At 35.7% G+C, this 23,638-nt stretch overlaps 1 long non-coding RNA gene across 1 annotated transcript; it reads right to left on the bottom strand.

Moving 5' to 3' along the window:
* Nucleotides 1-1,388: 1,388 nt before the first annotated feature.
* On the bottom strand, nucleotides 1,389-21,644 carry LOC108508759. The gene is made up of 3 exons (XR_001878492.1): nucleotides 21,305-21,644; nucleotides 11,466-11,557; nucleotides 1,389-1,922 (listed from the first exon to the last, which is right to left on the bottom strand). It is a non-coding gene; the product is annotated as an uncharacterized LOC108508759 (long non-coding RNA).
* Nucleotides 21,645-23,638: the final 1,994 nt, after the last annotated feature.

Genomic DNA, 23,638 nt, shown 5'->3' with positions numbered 1-23,638 from the left:
TTCAATTACTATGATGCACACATTTTGGACAGTCTTGTTTTCTGGTTTGCTCCCTTGCCTCAGGTAAGGGTATTGATTGTAAATGTTGATTCATGAATGACTTAAAGCCATACTCTGAGTTTCTTGAGGGAGTTCTTCAACTGAGAAAAACCTCAGCAAAATGTATTGCTCTATACAGCCCGCTATCCTGCTAATCCTGATTGCCTTGATCATTGCATTCCTCAAATCTTTCCCTACTGTGACATTCCTCTAGATACTAGATACTGTTTTTCTCCAGATACTGTATCTAATGACATCTCTATAGTTTTTCTTCAGACACTGTATCTAATGAAGTCCTTTCCACTCACCAAAGAAAGAGGACGCTACAAGTGTAAATGTCTTCTAACTATCCCAGACCATCTCAATGTAAAACTGATTTAATATTTTCCCTGTAAACTATTTATTATACTACGTAAGCACTTAATGTTTGTCCTGTAAAATGCAATGTTTTCCTATGGGGAAGAAAAAGAAAGAAAGAAAGAGAAAGAGAGAGAGAGAAAGAAAACCAAACCCAGTTTCTGTGAAATTTTGCAATTCCATGTAATCTTCATAAGATTATGGCATTCACCATCTAGAACTATAAACCAGTGAATTACTTTCATGATGGCAGAAGGTTAAATCTTCTATGAGGTACAGTTTATCCTCTGAGATTACACCTGCAGGCTTAAACTGATTGACTGTCTTGTTGGTTTACAGAAATTCTGCTCATCTGCAGTAACTCATTGACATCTAATCACTGCAGCTCGATTCTTTATTCAATCATATGAGCCTAGAGCCTCATATGTGGAAAGAACATAAGGATTTCCTTTCTCTTTTACTTCTATAGTTCTCTGATCTGCTTCTGAGCTCTACACATAATGATTGCAGGGTTACTTGAAAACATACTGCATTCTTGTCTTTGCAGCATTTTTACAGAAAAGTGAGGTTCTGAAAGATAGAAGAAGTATATAAAGGCACATTGCAAAGGGGATCTTGTCACCGTAACATAATATTTCAAATGTTAATCTTTTCACTGTAAAGAAATGTTGTTATAATTATCATAGTTTGTATATTGAGTCTTTTTTGATGCAACAAGAATTGCTTGCTCTGTTTGCAGCAGTTATATGATTTCCTAATTCAAATTTGCAGATTCAAAACAATATAAAAATATATATGAATATATATGTATGCTTATATATGTATGAATGTGTGTATGAGAGTGTCTAACAGAAAAAAACCCCATTGTAACATAAAAACCAGGTAATTATTGTAAATAACATTCTATTGAATATTTCTAGGGAAAAATGAAAAAGCATCACTTGGAATGAAAATAAATCTTCTTATAATATAAATTTTTTATTCATAGAAATGTCATAATAGCCATAACAGTAATACCAGAATGGTAAAAGCAAATTGTATTTAGGAGCAAGTCTGACCTCACAGACTCATTTTTCACTTTCAATTTTGTTAATAATAGTTTTTCAGAAGAACAGAAGAAAAAATTCTTGAATTTATATTGTACTTTATCAAAATCTAGGCAACTGAATATTTCTAAGACAGCTGGTATTTTTTATTGAGACTACCTGTGTGTCCAATTTAGGAAATATGTGACAGAAGCAAAGGTTTTCAAAGCAGGTACTATTCTTTTGGCACGCACAGGCACACAGGCATACACACATACACAGATACACACATACACAAAGATGACAGGCAGAGCTCTGGGCTACATGTTCTTCAGCATAAATGGCTGTTTAACTCAAGACTAGAGCTGTAAACTCCCTTCTGAAGAGAGGTAATGCAAATTATGTTCCTCCTTTGCCCATCCTTTTCCTTGGAAGCAGAAAAGAACACCTATGAACCAGTCTTTGTTCATGGCCATTGTTATGTTGTAGAGATGGAGCAATCTGTCAGGGATAGAAAAAAATTATTATAATTCAATTTTTAAGGATAATTGTCTGTTTAACAAAGGACTAGGGAGAAAACTGTTTTGTTTTGTTTTGTTTGTTTTTTTTCATGGGGATGTTAAGCTAATTTGCATGAAAGAAAGTTGAAGAATGGTAACCATGCATAGGTTACATGGGTGTGAAAAGAAAAGCAGTCTGAACGTATAAGATGAGGAAACACAGCATAAGCTATGCCACCCTTCATTTTATGTTCAGTACAACTGAGTCTTGCTTGACCTTGGTATGTCCAATCTAATGAAATCTTATAAATCTTTCTTAATAAGTTATGTGCCAACTCTCAGTTAATTTGTTCTTCTAACCAGAACTAAATTATTACCTCCTCCTCAACCATTTACCACATTTTTCGGTATTCAGTAACATTGTACATTTGTAAGATACATAGGTTACTTTCCATGCTTTCAGCATGACTTTGGCTGCACCCAGACATGATATAGCCTCTTGACAAAGTATTGAACACTGGGAGATTGTGGCTAATCAGCCTGAAAGGGATCATACAGAAGCCTGTAATTTTTCAAATATGTGGAAAGTTTTCTGAACTCATCTGCCCTTTGTACATGCCAGGTGATTGTCTTAAACAATAATATCTCTGTGCAGATGCCTCTCTTCATATAAATGAGTAAATACTCTTGGTTGAGGCAAGGAAACTAACTGTTCTGAAACTACAGTTTGCTTCTGTAGAGGATTCTAGTAAGGCTGAAATCTCTTCTTCAGTTACTATTTATATATATATGTATTTGGAAAAATTAATTGCAATAGGAGACATGGACATGACTTTCTGATTGTACAGCTGTCCCATGTTTGGGGTATTAACTTGAGAGAATAGTAGGTTAAAAAAAAAAAAAGTAAAGTTTAAAAAATATTAGTAAATGGAGCATGAACAGGTCTCATTTCAGAAAAAGAAAATATTTTCATGGGGGAATATCTGGAACGTATGCTATTTTGAATTATTTTTGATTGATTTGAACTCAATAAACTATTCTCTCAGAAGGATACTCTTCTGTTCGACTTACTGCCAAGAAATTTAGTTCTGAGTTCCTAACAGTTCACTAACTTCTTGGAAGAGAGAAACATCAACACTCCAGTGTTGATGTCATATGTATATACTGACACTGTACCAATAGTATCACAAAAAAAGTTACATGCTGTAATAACCACAACACAGAGAAGTCCAGAAAAGAACAATATTAAATATGGCAGGTTTTTACTGACAAAAGTCACAACCAATTGTGCTGTGGAAGGCATTTTGTCTCATTAGAAAGTAAAAATGCAAAACATTTGTTAAGATAAAAGATAATATTTCTAACGTAATAAAACGCAAATATAACAGTTGCCATAAAAAGAGGGACAGTCCCAAGAGTGAAATTACTATATATTTCATATTTCTAATTCTAACACAAACATAACTTCTGTAAACTACAAATCACTATACATTTTCCACAGTTCATACTAGATATAGATGATAATAATGGCTTAATATAAAATGAGTTTTACATTCACTGCTTATAAATAAAAAGGATAATGTTCACTAAATCTACTGAATAGTCTTCTATATCAAAATCTGCACTTAGTCCTGATACTTTTGTTTTTCTCCTTTAACATAAGACTGTGCTTTCACTGGACCTGATCAAACTCCTGCATTTTTAAGTTGAAATTATCCTACTAAAAGTAGAAGGTTCATGTTTCCAACCTTACTGCCTTGTGCACAAATATACAATAAAACATATATTTATGTACCTCATTTCACATCAACTTCAATGCTAAGCTAAAAATGGCAAGAAGTAAAAACTTGTGATAAGGGTACATGGAAAAAAATGCTTTTCTGTCCAAATGTTGTGAGTTGATATTTATAACTGGCAAATAGCTGAAAGTGAAATACCTCACAGTGTTTTTATTAGGAATATGCAAACTGTTAATACAAAAATGTTCCAGACTATTAAGCATGCGAAAGCCAACAACAATTTTATTAAATCATCCCAGAAAATGACAGAAAGGTTATGCAGTGTCTGAAGGACAAATCTGATGTGCTTAAAATGGGTTAGTAGTGTCAAGAACAAACTGTGCTATAAATTGATTTCTCAGGTAACAATAAAACTGGAAATACTACAACCTTAAACTCATAAGATCATGTAGCAAAATCCTATGCACATATGCAGTGCGATATTTTCGCTACAATCTTCACAACTAAATCTTTTCACTCAGATTTAAGCACTCTGATTTTTTCAAAGGTAGGAAACTGAAAAACTATTTCATTAACTCATGACCTGTTAGACATTATTACTACTTCATGTCTTCCCATTCCATGCAAATCATCATATTCTACTGAAAATGTCTTTTCCCTTGTAGTTATTAACATCTCTTGAAACAACAGAAGCTTTGAAATAAGCATACATTGTGGAGAGGTAACCAGCGGATACAATACGCAAACTCTCTTCTCTCCATTGCTAGTGCAAATGAGTTCTAGAAGTAGTTTTGCAGCCCCTACTGATTTTTTTTTCCCAGGTTTTTAATGTATAAACTACTAACTAGTTGATTTCTTGTCTGTTAAAAGTTTGTATAATAAAATAATGCCCAACAGTTGGTGACAAGTTAGCCATCTGAGAAGTAAAGTGTAAACTAATCAACCTTTCATCATTATAGAGGATTTCTTCGTGATAGTGTTGGAGACCAAAGAGGAGGCAGAAATATATATGGCAGAAATACCAGTAGCACATTACTGTAGGTGAGTTGGACACGTCAAACCACCTTTGGAATTGATCGATGGAACTAGACGCCTCAAGGATAATTCGTTGGAACAATTTTGGATTACTATGTTAAGGTAAGCTGAAACTTTTCTGTAGTGTCTATTTTCCTCTGTTGATTAGACAGCTGGATAGCTAAGACTTTAGTGCCTAGTTTTCAAACATTTAATTTAGGAAAAACCACATAAAATCCTAAAGAGGGTCATGGAATAGACTAAATTATTTGTCTTTTTGATAAAGAAATGTGACAAGCACATGGTCTAGAAATTATATATCTGAAGGGAAATAATTGGAATTTGAAACACCAAAAATCTTTATTTTATTTTTCACTTATCCTAAGCAATTTTTTACCTCATCATTCTCCATGTTTTTTACAGGTTTGGAGGATTTTATGTGTTTGCGTTTTCAGAAATTAATGAAATATTTACTATTTGCAAATACCACTTTTACAAATTGGGATATTTATATTTTCTTCTTTGCTCTACTCAAACTGAGATTGTCAGAGAATTAACGACAAGGCCTCCCAAGATCTATTTTCAAGTGGAAACAGTTACACTGATGCATGTCACTGTATCTATAGCTTAGACTGGTTTTCTTTCTACCTGCATTTATGTACAACTATCAGTGTCGAGTTTGATCTGTAGTTTTTAACATTCATTCACCTGCGTCATTCTGCAGGTGCTCAGAATAAGCTTCAGAGGCATTTTGTCTGAGTTTTTTTCTTTTTACATGATATTCCTCTGAGTTTTTAGAGTGCAGAAATAATTCACAAACAGAAAGAAAAAATGGTTATGGAATTGCTTATTCAAATTCAGCACTATGGAAACAATTAGTTCATAGATTTGTCTAGCCAAGGACCCCTTCCTTGGTATTTTTATTTCTTTAATTATCCATCTGGTATAATAATTTATATTATTACAAGCTCCATTACCATGTTAAAAATTTACTAACAAAAAACTGTATCATAAAATATACTGCTTAGTATGAAGCTTTGCATTCACCACTTTTATAATATATAATTTATAATACATTGCTAATAGATATTGTTAACTTGTTAATCAGAAAAACTAGACCCTCTTTTTATAAATTACTGTTTCTGTAGTTTTCAAAATTTATTTCATAAATGTGAGTTCATTTGTTACTGAACCTGTACATTTTTTCATTTAAGATGAAATTCAAATTTAAATTAAAAAATAATGAGATTCTAGAAGATAGTGGTAAATTTATTATCCAAGAGGAGAAAGATAAAAACTTTGTAGAATGTAGTTTTCTTACCCAGGAAACAAATAAAAGCTTTGCCTTAAACTTCTGAAGAGGGCCACTGCTTTTTTTACTGAGAGTCATCCATTCAAATGTTCTCCTTGGGTATGACCATAAACAACCCTGTGATGTGTCATAGATAGTTCAGGTGATATATTAGCTATCAAATGAATACAGTGAGTATACACATCAATAGGAAAAATGCCAGTAATTTTACCACGATTACTTGCAAATTCAGAATGAGACACATCATCAAGGAAAATATCTGCAGTCGGATATTCATTCCCAGTTACTTGGAAATGTGGCAGTTACTTAAATAAAACTCTGGGACAAATTCAGCTACAGCATAACTAGTCCACAGCATAATTAGTTTTGTTTACACAATTACACAAAATAACAATTTCTCTTCATTGGTTTTTCTCAAAAATGGGATTTCTGCTCTTAAATGCAGAATGAGACCAGTGTTTTAATTTCTGCTTTGAATCAGACAGAACCAGAGTCTGAATGTGGCTCTCTGCCACTCAGAGAAACATCTCTCTGATGTTCAGCTGTTTCTTTCCTTTTTATTAATCTGCTTTTTCTCTCACCTCTAAAAAATGATTCACACTTCTGACAAAAGATTCACAGTCTCACCAACACCTTGAATATATATGTTGTGTGAAGAGTATTCTTTTCTTGATGAAGAGGATTAATGCAAAGCAAATGTCAGCACCAAGTCTTACAGCAATCCCTTCCAGTCCTTGTGAGTGCATTTTGGCCTTCTTACTTCACTCACAACTATATCTGTATCTTTCATCTGAACATCTTCCTTCTCTTTAAAGAGGCAAGGACAGAGGAAGGTTTTCCCAGCTTTAGTGGCAAAAAATACCACCTGTGGCGAACGCCTGATTACAGTACAAACTAGTCTCTCTTGCTGTCTGAAAATATCACATAAGCCCAGTAAAAAAGAAAAAACCCCACAACTTCGGCAGCAAGTTGTTTAGTTTCAAGATGAATTTCTCTTATATAAGAGTAAAAGGTGGTTCTATAGTCATGTAGGGTCAATATTTGTCTCCATTGAATGAAGTGGAGAACTGCACAAGGGTGAGGAAATTAATATAAATTATGTTTCCTCAGGATTTAGGGTCTCCAAGGCAGCAACTCACAAGACAGTAACACAAAATCCGTGTTTTCAATAAATCACTTGACTGGGTGGCTAAGGTTGATCATCATCATCTTATCTGTGAATTTCAGAGATCTTCTTGAGCAAGACACTACACTTAAGTCAAGTTTATTGGGATGTGTGCTTGTAATTTGCTGTTGGAAGAAGTACAGCGTCTTTTCTCCTACTCACGAAGGAGACCTGGATTTCTCAGGTTCATCAGTATATGATTGCAGTCCTTTGGGCTATATTTTGAAAGAGGTGTCCTTATGGTACAGAGCCTTTATGATAGATTTGTTCTCAGATCTTCATCTTTAGATGGTACTGCAGAGCATAGAGCTGTCATTCAAGCTTTTCCCACTGTCATCTTTGCTAGTAAATAATGTAGTTAATTCAGTACCTCTGCATCTTTATATGGCTGTCAATGCACTAAAAAATAACAGGCTAGTGCTCCTGCCAGAAGTGAGAGAGAGTTATAGTGTGGGGATAGTCAAAGGAATAAAATGTGTTAAAATTATATCATATCCCTCCTTCCCACCTTGGGTTCTTGATTTCTCAGCAAACACTTCTCACAGATTTGCTTATCCCCTTGAAAAATTAGAAATAATATTTCTCAGAGTCACACCATAAAGCCATGCCCATGAGATTTTAAAAACAGCGGGGTGATGATTTACTTTTCAATGACAAAAGGCTTGATCAGCACTTCTTCACTTCAGGTCATTATTCTGTGAAGACCTCTCACACTAACTCTCCAAAATCGTACTGGAACTGAAAGGTAAAAGCACTGTGTGGAGAATGATCTGCCAGTTCAACCCTTTACAGATCCACATTTCTACTGTAGTCAATGCATATGGTTGAGGGTGTAGTCTCAGCAATAAATTTGTCTTATTGAAATAAATAGTATAAGCATGCAACTGATGATCAGCTACAATGTTTTTAAAAGTGATTTAACATTCCTTTAAACAAATAACAAACAAAACCAACAGCATGGAGTGTTGTGAGGAAAATTATATGAAAAGAGATTTTTTCTCAAGAAGCAACAACAGTGTTCCACATTTTAATAACACTATTACGACTGAACTGTAATATAATTATAATTAAGTGCAATTAACACAATAGAATTATTTTATTTTTATTTTGTATCACATTATTTGTTTCATAAGTTTGCCAGCTGCAATGTATCTTGTCATTTTGGTTGCTGTTAATGAATTCACTACAACAATTTTCAACCAAAGATACACAAATTATAGTAACGTTAAGAATAAGAATAATTTGAAAATCTACAAAATCATCACTTAGAATAAAGTGATAATATAAAAATCCATAAAGGAGCAAGTATGTCATATTTCCAGTTTATATTTTGGATGGCCCTGCATAGTTCTTATTTTATTATACTTTATGGACATACTGTCTTAAGATGTTTCAAAGATTTAATAATACTAATACTTAATAATACTAATACTTAAAAATACTTTAATAATTTTTAAGACTAATTGATTTGGATACCAGGGTTGGCCAAAGATGTATAATTTCCTTTTTAAAAATCAAGATGTCTTTCTGTTTTACTGACATATCTCCAGACTAATCTATTACTTGGATCTTCTATTTAAAACAAACAACTGAATAAAATGTGATACCATAGGAGTGAAGTCAATAGTCCTTCCAAAGATCTATTGTGGGACTAGGATGAAGCTGTCATTGCAATATGTTGTAGTTATGAAAGTCCTGTTTAAGACTCCTCTTTACCCATTTCTATAGTTATGGTTTTATGACACATTCATAGTTCTTTCTTTATAACATATTCATAGTTCCTCTGTGATCTGGTTTCCTCTTTTACTTTCCATTTCTGCTCTGGTGTCCCTGCATCATTTCCCTTCTAACAGAATCCACTAAACATGTATGTAGCAGAGGGTAAAAGCAGAGTTTACGTCAGCTGTGAAGGGGAAAAACAATAATTTTGTGCTACCTTTGTCCAATCCTTGTTATTGAAACCAGCCTGATGCCTGATGTTATCTGTTTCTGTCTCCTTGCCTACTCATGTTCAAACATTTTTTTTAGATTAGGGGAAAATGACCCCAGCAGTAAAACCTTATCTCATTTGTCTATGTCTACAGTGCTAAGTAAAATAGGACTAGAGAGCAAGCTCAAATCCTGAACTCAACTATTCATACTGCTTAATAATTAACATACTCTCTGGCGTGGTTTTCACCTGTACCATCTAACACTCTCCTGGAAAATGCATGGCATTGCAAGAACCAAGAGCCACTCTCCCACCCAGAGCTTTCTCTACCCTGCTATCGCTTACTAACCTATTACCAACTCCTGCTGGAAAGCAAGTCTTGCACTTTGATTACACCCATAAGCCCTGTCCATGTCAACCCAGAACCTACAACAAATGCCCTCAGTAACATGGTCTGAAAACAACATTCTAGGCTGCAACATTCTTTCATTATTTCAAACACATTAACTGAAAAATAAAGAAAATTACAAGACATTACTGTATCTCTGGATCAAAGTAGACTCTCCCAGGCACAGTCCCAAGGCCAATAATATTATGTGGCTGTGGCCAGTCTGTGTCAGCTGAAGTGTGCTCCCAGTTTACAAGTACAGGTGTCACCAGTTTTTGCAGGGTGAAGATGCAGGTCAATGCTACTGGTGATACAGAAAGTCATTGAATTTGTCAAGGTTTAGCAATTTATGGGTCACACATTCTGAGCATGGAAAAAAATAAAGAGTTTATAGGAATGGTTTGACCAATCAGGGTTTTTTGGTTGGTTTGTTTGTTTTTTGTTTAGTTTGGGTTTTTGTTTGTTTGGGTTTTTTTTCTTGGTTTGTTTTGGTTCTTGGGGGGGGGTTTGGGGGGGGCTGGTTGTTTTTTATTTTTTTGTTCTACTCTAAAGAGACTGCATTGAAAATTTTGGACTCGTGTTAAATCATTTCCTCAGGATAAACATGTAAACAAACAGGGCTCAACTTTTTTAAGGCACATCTGATGCTACCTACCCTTAGAATGCAGCTCACTATATAAATACATTGCAGAGAATTACTTCTTTCCCTTCAACTCCAACAAGCTTAAATCCATAGTTTTCATATCGCAAGCAAATTCCTTCACAATAAGGCTGTTGCTTAGGTTGGGGCTGACAGTGATACTCAAAGCACTCAGCTAGAAATATTAGTTTCAGATGGGCTCCATATTGGGTGAATGACGTTGTTGTTACCATTATTATTTTGTTGCAATCCTAAACTAAGTTTAATGTACATAAATTATCTAGGGAGTGCTGATTAAACCCATGTATATTGCCTTCCATCAGCATGCACCCTAGTAATCTCATCTCTTTTCCAAGCCATGGTTTCTGAAGGAAGCAGTTGTAGCTTGCCATAGATTGAACACTCTGTTGACAGTTCCTGAGACCATCCAACAAGAAGTTACTAGATTGGATCCTTTAGGTTTCTAAATCATAATGGAGTTCAGATTTAGAGCAGGCAATGCTTTTCAAGACAAAATAATTCTGCAATCGTATATGTTCCTACAAAGCTTTAGATAGACAAAGAGGGGCTAACTACATACAGACATCTCCAGGTTCAGAAGTAGCAGAAGAGTATATGTTTTCTGAGATATAGATATCTTGATCTGTTTCAGGTATGGAAAGAAGAGAACAAAAAATTTAATCTAAGTGCATCATGGAAAATCACTTTTAAAGGTCTTAGCGAAAGACATCGCTCCATCAAAATAATATAAAGGCTACTATCTGAATTAGAATAGCTGCAGGGAATAGGGAATTCAAGTGCTGAAGGAGTTAATTAGATTCTCTGTGTAGGAAGTTGAAGGGAAAAAAAAGTGCTGGGAGAGAATTTGCCTGGCCTCTGCAGATGCAGTAAAAGATTATCAACTTTGGAGGGAACAACTACTTGTTTTTGGCATAATTTTTATGACGTGCTTCAAAAATAGTTCTGTGAATGACTCAACCCAAAACTATTGTTAAATCAGTGGTTGCCTACTGTTGTGAATGGTCTTAATCAAGAACCAGGGTAAACTCCATAAATTAATGAAAATGCTTATACTTCTTAGTGGATATATTTAACGACATAGTGCAGTGAAGGAAATATTTCACTCATAAATTTACATCATGAATTCTTTGAGTGAGTAAGTTTTATCCTTTCTTTAGTCAATACATAGCTAATATGTCATTAATTACAGGGAGCAACTTGAAGCTTTAAAAAAAAAAGAAGTATCTTCAAAAAGGTAAGTCAGAGCTTAATTAAAAAACATTGTCAAAATAAGGTAAAGATATATATGCAAATAAGGAGAGTGAACAGAAACCTTGGATGTGGTTGATAGTGTACCCCATTTCAGTAGAAAAAGATCATGACATCAGATAAGAGAAGCTCTAAAATGCATCCATTTGAGGTGAGGAACTTCAGGAGGAAAATATTTTCTGTGAAGAAAAGTTTATTTTAATATAGAAGTCCAAATCTTAAAAAGTATTGTAACAACATAGTCAGCAATAGCAGAAGGTTGAATTTGATTGCCTTTGAAATCCTGCTTCTGAGATCTATAAAAAACAAACCTTGTATAACACTGTGCATGCACACTTCTCAAAAAAATTTTAGGTTCTCAGCAAGACACTTCAATGACTTCCCTAGAAACTCTGAAACTGCATAATCAAGAATTATTTTAGTTTAAACAAATATAATTTACATCATTCATGTTTCTTCTTTCAAAAACCACCTTATATAACAGTATAAGGTTATATACTGTTATATAACCTGTGACCTAATTTTCTCTTACTAATTTGGATTTAATTCTATCTACAAACTTTTAAACTATCAGGTTATGCAAACTCATGTATTCTTAATTTTCTGTATGTGTGTATGTGAAGGTGGGACAGAGAGAAAGAAGATTTTAAGGAGGTTCTAACATGGCATGAAATAGGATGGTTTGTAATTCTGATTGACGTACCTTTGTTCAGTCTATAAAATACACAGAGATACATGACAAAGAAAACAAAAGCTGTCAAAAATAGTCAAGGAAGTCATTAAATGCCATAAGCAGAGGAATAGAGGGACTGCTGTGTTTGCAAATTGCCTTTGTTCATACAGTCATGTTCCAAATTTGCAATGCATCAGCAATTTAATTTTTTTTCCTTAATCTTCATTTATGCTTTTCAATTCCTTAAGTCAAACAATTTTATTTTGTAACTCCAACACTTGGTGCATTTGACAAACTAGATAGTTCTTCTCCCCTTTCCTGTAACAGCAATCATTTAGTATGATGCAAAATGAAATGTAGCCCCATATCAAACACCCGTATTGTGCTAAGTGTTCCTAATGGTATCTTTTAATTCTGCTCCATCTTCATTCATTGAAGGACTGCAGCTAAGGCTGGTGTCAGATGAGGAGAGATGAGTAGAGATGATGGTGATGTTGATGATGATTTGACAAAGCATTAATTTCTCCAAAAATGTATTTTCAATCACTTCCACATTATGTGAGCACAAGCCAAATGTGCTCATTACCAGAATTCTGAAAATTTCATTACATACATACAAACATAGAACTATCATTATGCCAGTTTAATCTAGTGCTCCTGACATCCATACAAAATTTGACAGTCTGTGATTAAATTCCCAGCTTTCTCCCAGATCCTAGGTTAGCATCCTAACATCAGAGTACAAAGAAGAAATGGGAGAGCATGTTTACCTTTTACTGTGCTGTTTTGTATTAGTGCTTTTAAATCCAGTGGTTCTTGAACAGTTTTCTGAACCCTGTACTATCAAGCTATTGCTCTCTCAGAGTCAGTGATGATGTCTTACATAAAATGAAGTTTCCCCAACATATGGATATCCTACCTATAAATTTCCCAGTCTTCACATGCTCCACATCCCACCTCTTATGGTGCTTCTCTGAACTCTTTCTGATTTTTCTCTCTCTGATTGAGGGTAGGAATCTGAAACAGTTTATTTCATAGGTTAAATTAATACTTTCTCCCAAGGCTATGGATATTCTGACAGTAACCCAGAGAAGAGAGAAGATAAGACTTCTCTTACTTTTGTTAGAATTGGCCTCTTTTCAAAACCATTCACAGCTTGGAATTCAGGATTAAAGAAGTTTAGGAGTTAATTCCCCTAAGCTGAACTGAAAACTAAACCTAAGATGCACAGTGTAGGTGTTCTAAAACTCCAACAGAAAGAAACACGTGGCTTTCTCCAGCAGCTTTGTCTGGATCTGGTCCATTTTCTTCTTTTCTTATCTGTCTTCCAAGAAAATTGTTTATACAGGGCCACAAAATACTTTGATCTCAAACTAAAAAAAAACCCAGAAATTATTTCTATCACTTAATTTAGAAGGTAAATTGAAAAATCAATTCTTTGCACAGAAGAATTGAACATAGTCTCATTGACATAAATGCACTGAAGTACACAAGTGAATTGAAAGCTATATTCCTCTATTATTGCTGGGATTTGTCACAAGTAATTTTAGAATCATATATTGATCTTTCATTATTAAGATTTAGAAAAGCACTCATTTGCTAATCTGAGCACTTCTGAGTTCATTCACAATAAAAATAATTACCATAATATCATCAAAACGAAATACTCAGAAAACCACCAATAAATTACCCCAAATACTATGCCAATATAAAGAGTTCCCCATTGGAACTTCTGTTTTGGTTTGGGTTCTTTTTGGATGGGGAGCCGTTTGGGGCTTTTTTAAACCTTTTTAAACCACTCTATCTTCACTCTTTTTGTTCAGGATAGTGACAGAAATGTATGACAAAAGTACTAAAGAAACACAGTTCTTTAAGATGAAAAATTAACTGTATAGTCATATATGGATAACAAAACATGAGCGTTGGTTTATAAACAACAGTCTCATTGTGCTCACTGAAAACATGACTGTAATTTTTCTGACTTTCTCTCGTTCAAAAACTCTCACTGAGAGATGAATGGAAATTGAATTCATTATATATACATCCAATCTGCTCCCCTTTGAGTGTCATGCCTTATTTTATTTGATAATTCTAAAGGATCACTACAAGATGACTGGTAGCTAGGATTTTGAATGAATATTACTTCTTTTACTGTATTTTTGTAACTACGGTTAGCTAAGTATTTGATGAGGGCTGTAAGAAACAGAGAATATAGCTCTCATATGGGGAAGAAAGAACTTACCAAACACAGTATTTCCTATCATAGCAGAAAATAGCTTAGCATCGAGTATTTCTATCTGTGCCAAGTTTGAACACACTTGGCAGAGATATTTCACACAGGAGAAAAATATCTTCTCCATGAATGTCATAGATCAGCTGCCAGCTACTGGCAGGTCTATGGTAGCTGCATTGATGGCCTGGGCTCATTAGCCATAGCTTTGGACTTGTCAGTAAATAACTCCCGTTTCTGCAGAGCTTTATGGGTGTTCAAGCCGTCTGGAGGACGATTCATTGTAACTTATACAAAACACGAGTTCAGCAAAATTGTCACATTTTTTCACTTCTATTGGATAATACATCCTTATTACAGGATCTTTTCAAAGTATACTTTTGAAATGGAGCACATTAGCAACTTTCAAATGGAGTACTTTAGCAACCTGTGGTTTAAGTATAGTGAACAACTGACCAACAGAGTTTTAAGTCCTTATGTTGAGGTGCATATGTTGATGGGCAGGCAGAACCAGGTTGAAATGTCTTTTACTACATCTAAAATAAAATCAGTGAAGACATCACAATCCACATCTTCTCCATCCTTGTCATTGTTCCGTGTTGAAGATTGTAGGAGAAAGTCTGTTCACATGTGCAACTCAATGGCTTCTTCAACTTAAGTAATATTATGCTTACCTAGGGCAGAAGTATCAGCAAAAATTCTGTAATAAGTCATTGTATATAGGATACAAACAGAGAGGATATAATGAACTATTGAGCAGTCAAAAATCAGCTAAAGGCAGTATGATAAATTTGTTTTGAGTCCACTAACCACTTTTTCCATGAAAAAGGATGGCAATATGCAAACAAGGGAAAAGTTAGGAATTAAGTAATTTCATTTATCTTTAGATTTTTAAATTGCAGCTGTTTATACTTGTACTAACACCTTGGCTTATCTTCGTAGCCAATAGCAAGAAATGGTTCCAGAACACAATTTCACTGACACCTTTTAGAACACTTCGATGAAATTGTGTCCTTCAGATGCCTGCTTCTAAACACTGAGAATAAGGGTAGCCTAGATGCTTAGGTCTGGTGTAGCTACCACATTGCAAAAGTTTCTTTTGGTGTTATATATCTCATGTAAAGTAACTGAAATTCAAAACATGACTGGCAAAGGCTCCTCCCTGCAATTGCACTCTTTAATGTGGAGTGTTTGGAATCTTGCTGACCTTCCTGCACACAGAGAACACTATAAGCCCTTTGGAAGGGACTGCTGTATTTCACTTTGTCTGTCACCAGAACTCATCACTGTTGGAAAGATAAAGGGTAGGAACAGTGGCTTGCAGTCATAGATAACAGGTCATCTTACCCATTCCTTTGCCCTCAGCCAAGAGCAGGTATAGCTTCTATCAGATACATCAAACCATATTTTTGCACAAAAGTTGTTAAATGATTTTATGAATTATTACTGAGGAAAAAAATTAACCATACTAGGAAACCTAACTCTGTGATATTCAGCTACCTCAGATTTTTGAATAGGTAGGCCCTTGAGAATAAAAATCCTGACAAAGCTGTATTTAAATGCTTTGACCATTCTAACTACAGTAATTGTAAAATGTTCCTACATTCCATTTTATGGCTGTGATGATTTTATATAAAACCTATATCCATTGTTCCACTGATTTGTATGGGACAGAAATATCTGTAGATCTAGTTAATCCACATATGCAGGCTAATGGGAGCTACAGGGTAAGTCTGCCCTTAATTCACTGACTTCCTTCAAAGATCCAGGTCTCTGTGCAGCCTATTAATCTACTAATGAGTCAAATCATTTCTGAAGTATGCAGGCATCACTTCCACACTTGCTAGGATTTGTTTGCATCTTTCTGGTTTTTTTCAATGTCAAAGTGCTATCCAGAGAATCAAGCTAGTCTATTTTAAGAGGTGCTTTCACAGAAAAGATGCCCTTATCAGGAAAGATTTTTTTGCTTAATAAGAAAAAATATACACAGTATATAGTGCAGACGAGTTAAAATTTAATGAAAAAAAAATCTATTGAAATAAAAAAAAAAGAGTTTGTTTCATATCTAGTACCACAGTTCTACAACAGATTTTCATGTTGGAAAATTGAAAAGGTTTAGAGGACTGGTTCTGACATCATCTATATCCATAGCTAATCCTGAGTACTTCCTACAGAGAATAATGGGGAGGGTTGCAGACAACCTACAGGTTCTCTGCATATATCGTTCTGTACTGCATCTCTTTTCTTCCTTTTTGAGCTGTTTAATTGCTTGGTTTTCAATTGTCAGGCCTTTGCATCAGTCTGCAACTATTCCGTAAATTATTAATATGCTTTATAAATAGAATAGGAAAAATAATCTTTTCATCCAGTGGAGATGCACACAGCTTATACATTATATCTGAAAATGCACTTTCAGAGAGAAACGGGGCTTTCAAACTTTTTGTTTGTTCAAAGAACAATTAAAGTACACAAGACATTGTATACCATCATGAAGAGTGGGCTAGTTGGGATACTAGAAACGGTATACATGGGTTCAGAGATCATAATTACCAATCGAAGAAGGAAAATCTGGATTATCTTTGCATAGACTGAAATGTGCCTGTGAAGTCATGGCCTCTCTTTAATGACTCAGTATATGATGTATTTGAGGGCAAAGATTGTTTATGATGTACCTAATGTAAACAATTTTTAGAATTAAATATCTCAAAAGCTAATATTTTTTAAATACTTTGGTTATGAGAAATTCTATTTGAAAACTTGCACAAGAAGCTTCAAGGACTTTGTTTCCAAGTAGGTGTTGTAATTCTTGTCCGAGTATGTAAGGATCTTATATAGCTTGTTGGTTCTATATTAGAGCAGCTAATATCTTAAGTCCTCCTCCTTTTGGCCTCATCCTCATCTGTTCAGGCACGCTGGCTGGCTGCCACTGCTCTGCAGCTGTCTAGGCTCTGTCTCTGTAGCTGGGTCAGTAGCCACCCTGTGTAACCTTAGTTTGACCATACTTTTAATGGTGTCCTTTGCAATTGCTTTCTGATCTTATCTGATGGTTGGATTCAAACCTGTTCTGTGGTATATTAGCTGCTGATCTTCAGATTAACCCAGTGCTATGAGAAGCAAATATTTCTAGGATAAGGGATAGATGATTTCCTTTCCCCCGGTAGACAGAATCACTGTAAAAAAAACCAAAAAAACTATGTTTACAGCAAGTATTTTATTCACATGGAACAGGTAAATAAGACACTTGGACACCAAATTCAGAATAACCTTCTGCATCCACAAATGCAGTCTCCCATTATCACAGGCTAGCTATTCAAATAATCTTGTTAATATCTTAAATGTATTGAATAAGCCCAAGATTTCCAAGAACTGACATCATTACAGTGATAGTCATTTTCAGAAAAGGCATATGAAGATATCCAAGATTGCTGTTAATTGGCCAAATATGTGTTACCAGCTTAGAGTACAGAGTTGTANCAAATGACAATTTTACATAATCCTAATTTATCTTTGGGAGAAACTCAAGAAAATTCTTTTCACTATTTTTGTCAGGAATCTAATGATCATAGTATAGTATTTTTCCAGTTTCTGGGAATTTCATCCTGTAGAGAACTGCAAGACAGAAACTGACTACATTTCACACGATGCCATATTTTTTCTCTGTATTCAGATGGAGACTAGAGAACAACCCACCTCACTCCGAAACATACGCAAAGCAGTTTGTCAGCTGACAAGGCACTGATAGGGTGCACAGATTGCACTGACTGTTGTCCAGAACAAGAGTTTATACATATAGCTAACACTTGAGCCCTTCCATATAGGTGTCTGAGGCATTTTAATCTCCACTAAAGCCTCACCCTAGACCACAATAAATTTTAGCAGAATTCAAGCCATTTGACAAGAAGTGAATATTTCAATACCAAGTCAGTATTGGACTTGTTCAAAGATATTACTGACAATGAGACAATGACTGGCAATAAAATGGAAAAGAAATTATCATTACTGAATCTGCAGAAAAAAACCTCAACAGAAGCTCCATCAGGCCTAATTGTTACAGAATAAGAACGTCACCAAAAAGTAAGAAGACATATGTGAACAGGTGCAAACACAAAGCTGTTATGCTATGTGTTTGTTGGGGAAAATAGGGTTTGGATTAGCAGTCTGAGACCTTCCTCCCCAAAAAGTTGACTTCTGCTTCCTCGTAATTCACTTTAGAACCACCCCCAAAACATAAACATTTCACTACAGCTGAAATATTGTATAATACCTTTACCTTGCAAAACTACATTTTGGACCTCATCAGTAAAGAAAGTAAATACATGATATACAGATGATTTTTACAGTTCTGAAGCATGCAGAACACTAGTATTCCAACCATACTTTTATTTCTTAGGTTTTACCCACTTTGTGAAAATGTGACTATCCCAGAAGAGAGCTGCAAAGTAAACCATGATTTTAATAAGACATAAAGGCATGAAGTGAAAGCTCTTCATGTATGATTTTGATCATATAGTCCAGTATTTTCAACACAATGAATAACAAATTAAGTATTGAAGTTTAGTTCAATATGCTCATGGTATTCAAGATGTTCATTATATTCTGTAAACCAGCTGATGAGTTGGGCTTTCATGTTACCTTGAGTGCAGAATGTGATCCTCTCTGAGAGTATACACGCTGCCATTTAATGTTTCTGCAAACCCATCTACTCTTATTCAGACTATTATTGCTGCAGGATGAGTCATATGTAGTTCCTTAGGCAGCCCTACTTTCATACAAGCAGTGGTTTAAGTGCGCCCATGAGGAGTTCCTTAAGAGGGAAGCCTTTTTCTTTGCCCTGATGGTAAAGCCAATATCTTGGGGAACAGTCAAGCATGACGTTTGTCTGAACAGTTAATCCAGGTCATGTACCTACAAAGAACAGACACCTTCATTTCCTGAGATTTAGTGCACTGAATAAATTTTTGAGGACAACCAGATAATGAAGGATGTCTCCTTTTACATACAATTAGAGACCTCGACCAGAAAGAAATGCTAAGACCTTCCTCTGTTGAGACGTCCTATAGTAGTACCTAAATCTCAGAGAGTTACATAGCCTGAGCTGAACTATTTATTCTCCACTTTTCCTGTTGAATCTGGATCCCAACACAGAAAAAGACTGAAATATTCCAAGGATTCATAAGAGAGAGAAAAAAGTGAAATAGATCTGCTTCTATCCTAGTTATAAGGATGCTTCCCTGAGAGTGATGCTTTCTTAGTTCTGGCTTTATATACTGTCCTAGGTATTATTTGGACTGTTTATAACAACATGTTGTCAACATCTTCTTAGATTACAATTATTGATATACTGGACTATAATATAATAAATATTTAGGCAAATTCTGAAATTTTATCTAAAAAGCAATTTTTTTTTGCTATTTTATTTCATCTTCTTTTAAAAGCAAATAAAAATATGTACATCAGAAAGCAAATTCTCCTGCTACCTAAGAAGTTTTGTAATCTAATGAAATTAGGCATGTGTTATAACACAATGGTAATTTACAGTTGCACAGTTGCATCGAAACTGAGAAACTGATAGATTGTCCTGAAGTCTATCACCAGGATTATAATGGAAAGACAAATTAGGCCTCAAAATAGCAAATGGTAATTTTAAACTTTTGATGCATTTTTAAGCTTTAAAACTTTGATCTTTTTTTGTTTTAGCAGTCACAGAATGAGATGTGAAAAATATCCTCAACAATCACTACTTAGAAGCAGAATTTACAGAAGTACACAAGTAATTAATGTCCAGTATCATAGTAAAACAAATATTAAAACAATACATAAAAAATAAACACATGTACATCCATTACTTTTTAAGAATTACATAGACTGCTCAAATGACTCATATTATTTCTGCAACAAGCAACATGGACACATGTAAATTTTGTTAATGGATTTTTTGAATCTAATATGTTGCTTTCTTAGCTAGTACTGTAACTGTAGCAACTAACACTCTAGAAATATTTGATGCATGTGTTTTGCTTTATGCTCTTCCAGTGTAAATGCACAGAATTATTTATAATTCTTGTAGACATTTTTAAATGTGTCTTGCAGAAAATTTTTAAAAAGTATCTTTTAAAGCAAAAAGCAGCAGAAGTCTTTCTTTGGTTGGTTGGTTGGTTTTTGTTTTTTTGTTGTTCTGTTCACCTCCACAAGAATTAATATTACATTGTCATCAGCTATTTCCTGTGGTCCACCTGAGTTGTTTAACAAAATAAAGACATGTCAGCAGAACAATTCAAACACTTCTCTGGTAGAAAAATGCTACTTTCTTTTTGGCAATATGCCAAAGATGACTTCTCTGTGCCCACTCTCACAAAAATATCTCCCTGTGCCATCTCCCTACCACCAATATAGTTCTACAAGATCTCAGAACCCAGCAAGAAGAGTTACCAAATGGTACCAGTTTCCTTGCACGTTCATGCAAGATTTCACACTTTTCTGCAGACAGGAATTTGAGAATCATAAGAGTGACTTGAAGAGAAAGATTGCTTTTAAGACTTTTAAAATGGAGCGACTACGATCAACACATTCTTTTACTTGTAGGCATGAGCCTTCCCCTCTATTCTCTGTGCTCATGGCAGAGAAAATAGAATAGTTCCATTATCTTAATATAAATAGAAATCACATGAAAAAGTAATCACTTGCCCCACAGAGGACTACGGTCAGTATGGCAGGAATACTATGTAATGGTTGCATGGCAGATAAAGCAGCATGGAGGGTAAGAAGGGGGTGGAACTACTTTTCTATTTTGGCAACTGTAATTTAGCAGAGGGCCATGGTGCTCCTAGGATTTTGATCACCTGTCTTTCAGCAGTATGATCCTTCTTCATTCTAGTGCAATACTGATTTGTATAACTGAATATGTCAAACCACATTTCCAACAACTTGACTACTACTTCAGTCATGATAGGTATGAACTGCCACTGTATTTTCAGTAGTATTAGACACAACCTGATCTGGGAGTTGATTTCATCAGTGACCTACCTGAGTTGTTGTCTCCCTTCTAGAAGAGAGACTTATTATCTCTCCCAGGTTTCCAGATTGGTTTTCAATTATCTATTTATCTTCTACACTTCTACTGACTACCTGCTTCAGCTGATAACTGCCAGCTGCCTCAAATTCTCTGTGAGGCTTGATGGAGATCTTTCACAGTCGAGTGAAAGTCCTGTAGTTACAATGTGCTGTGTTCTCTGTCACCGTGAGCTGTAAAAGAGAAGAATTTTATTGGGCCTAGAATAGACGTGGTAGATGGTTATAGAGAAAACTGACCTCAACAGAAAGACATACTTTGGCTATATATTGTTTTTAGAATTCTACACTCTAATGATAGTTAGAGGAAATCATAGAATCATAGAATCAGCCCTGTTAGAAAAGACCTCTGAGATCATCAAGTCCAACCCTTGATCCAACACCACCGCAGTTACTAGACCATGGCACAAAGTGCCATATCCAGTCTCATCTTAAAAACCTCCAGGGATGGAGAATTCACCACCTCCCTGGGCAGCCCATTCCAATGTCTGGTTACTCTCTCTGTAAAAAATTTCTTCCTAATATCCAACCTAAACCTCTCCTCCCACAGCTCAAGATCGTGCCTCTTGTCCTACTGCTGGTTGCCTGGGAGAAGAGACAGGCCCACCTGGCTACAACCTCCTTTCAGGGAGTTGTAGAGTGATGAGATCTCCCTTGAGCCTCCTCTTCTCCAGGCTAAACAACCCCAGCTCCCTCAGCCTCTCCTCAGAGGACTTGTGCTCGAGTCCATTCATCAGCCTCATTGCTCTTCTCTGGACCTGCTCCACCACTTTGACATTCTTCCTGAACTGAGGGGCCCAGAACTGGACACAGTACTCCAGGTGTGGCCTCATCAGGGCTGAGTACAGGGGAAGAATCACTTCCCTGGAACTGTTGGCCACACTGTTCCTGATCCAGGCCAGGATGCCATTGGCCTTCCTGGCCACCTGGGCACACTGCTGGTTCATGTTCAGCTTCCTGTCAATCCAAACTCCCAGGTCCCTTTCCACCTGGCTGCTCTCCAGCCTGTAGCAGGCAGGGGTTGTTGTGGCTAGAGTGCTTGGCCTTATTGAACCTCATCCCGTTGGAATCAGACCATCTCTCCTGCTTGTTCAGGTCCCTGTGAAGAGCCCTCCTGCCTTCTAGCAGATCAACACTTCCCCCCAGCTTGGGGGGGGGCGGGATTTCAGCACTAGTAGCTTTTCTATGAAAGACTTTTCATCAGATTTCATCATAATTTACACATTTTTAATCCTGTAATTGTGGGCCTGCCTAGAAGAGTTTGGCCACAGGCATTGGTACCCAAGTTTTCTTTGCTTGCATGCCCAAGAGTCACATCTTAGCATTTGTTCTTTCCTCCAACTGGTTTAGTGGGCCCCTTGTGGGTCTTAGTGGGCCCCTCAGTGGACCCCAAAGCCTGTAGTGCAACCTGCTGCCCGGACAGATACTGTGCCTGTGAGGATGCTGGCACAGGCTCCTTTCATACACTTGCGTAAGAGATGACCAATACTGCTACCTAAATTATTGTAACTGTGACTTACACAAGCTGCCCTGTCAGTCACCATGTTTGTTTCTAAAAACGTCCCTGGACTCAGATATGTAACTCAAGTATTACTTAGTTTATGCAATGTCACAAAAATTATTCCAAACTGTTCAGTTTGTTTCAGGAAGAACAGTGTTTGCTGTCTCTACCAGTGAACTACTTACTGCTCCTTATGAGTACAGTGCCAGAATCTGCCCAGAGACTGTAGAGACCTGGCTGCTTTACAAACACGTGACAAAGTATTCTCTCCTGAATCTGAAAAACTTGCCCTGGAAACAGACAATACATAAATTATAACAATAACATCCTAAAGAATGAAGGAATGATAAAATGTTACATTACTGGTATCTACAAGTTTAATGATTATAGTTTAAAACATAGAATAATTAATAACACTTCTCACATAAAAGGAAACAGATTCATAAGAAAAAGAGCCAAAGAAACCTGATTTCTGTTAACTTGTGCTTCAGATGGCAGTCCTCTGTGGATGGATTCTTGAATGTGTAATGGGCATTGCCATTCATGTTGCCACTTTTTTGAAGGGTAACATGCTCCTTTCCAGATTATTTTTCTAAACATTTTGTGGCTGGTGCTAGCTAAGGGATTCAAACGTTATTAATGGAAAATAAACAGACAAAAATAAACTGCACAAGTTCAAGTCTTTCCTTCCTTCACTAGCAGCTCAGCAAACTAGAATATCCCCAAGTTCTCTCTCCTCTTATCCATACACAGGCAGCCTCAGTTCCTTTACATGCCTGTAAAGATCC

The sequence above is a fragment of the Lepidothrix coronata genome, unplaced genomic scaffold (assembly GCF_001604755.1).
Source record: "Lepidothrix coronata isolate B3197 unplaced genomic scaffold, Lepidothrix_coronata-1.0 Scaffold311, whole genome shotgun sequence".
Taxonomy (NCBI): Eukaryota; Metazoa; Chordata; class Aves; order Passeriformes; family Pipridae; genus Lepidothrix; species Lepidothrix coronata.
This window is presented reverse-complemented; position numbering and strand designations above follow the sequence as displayed.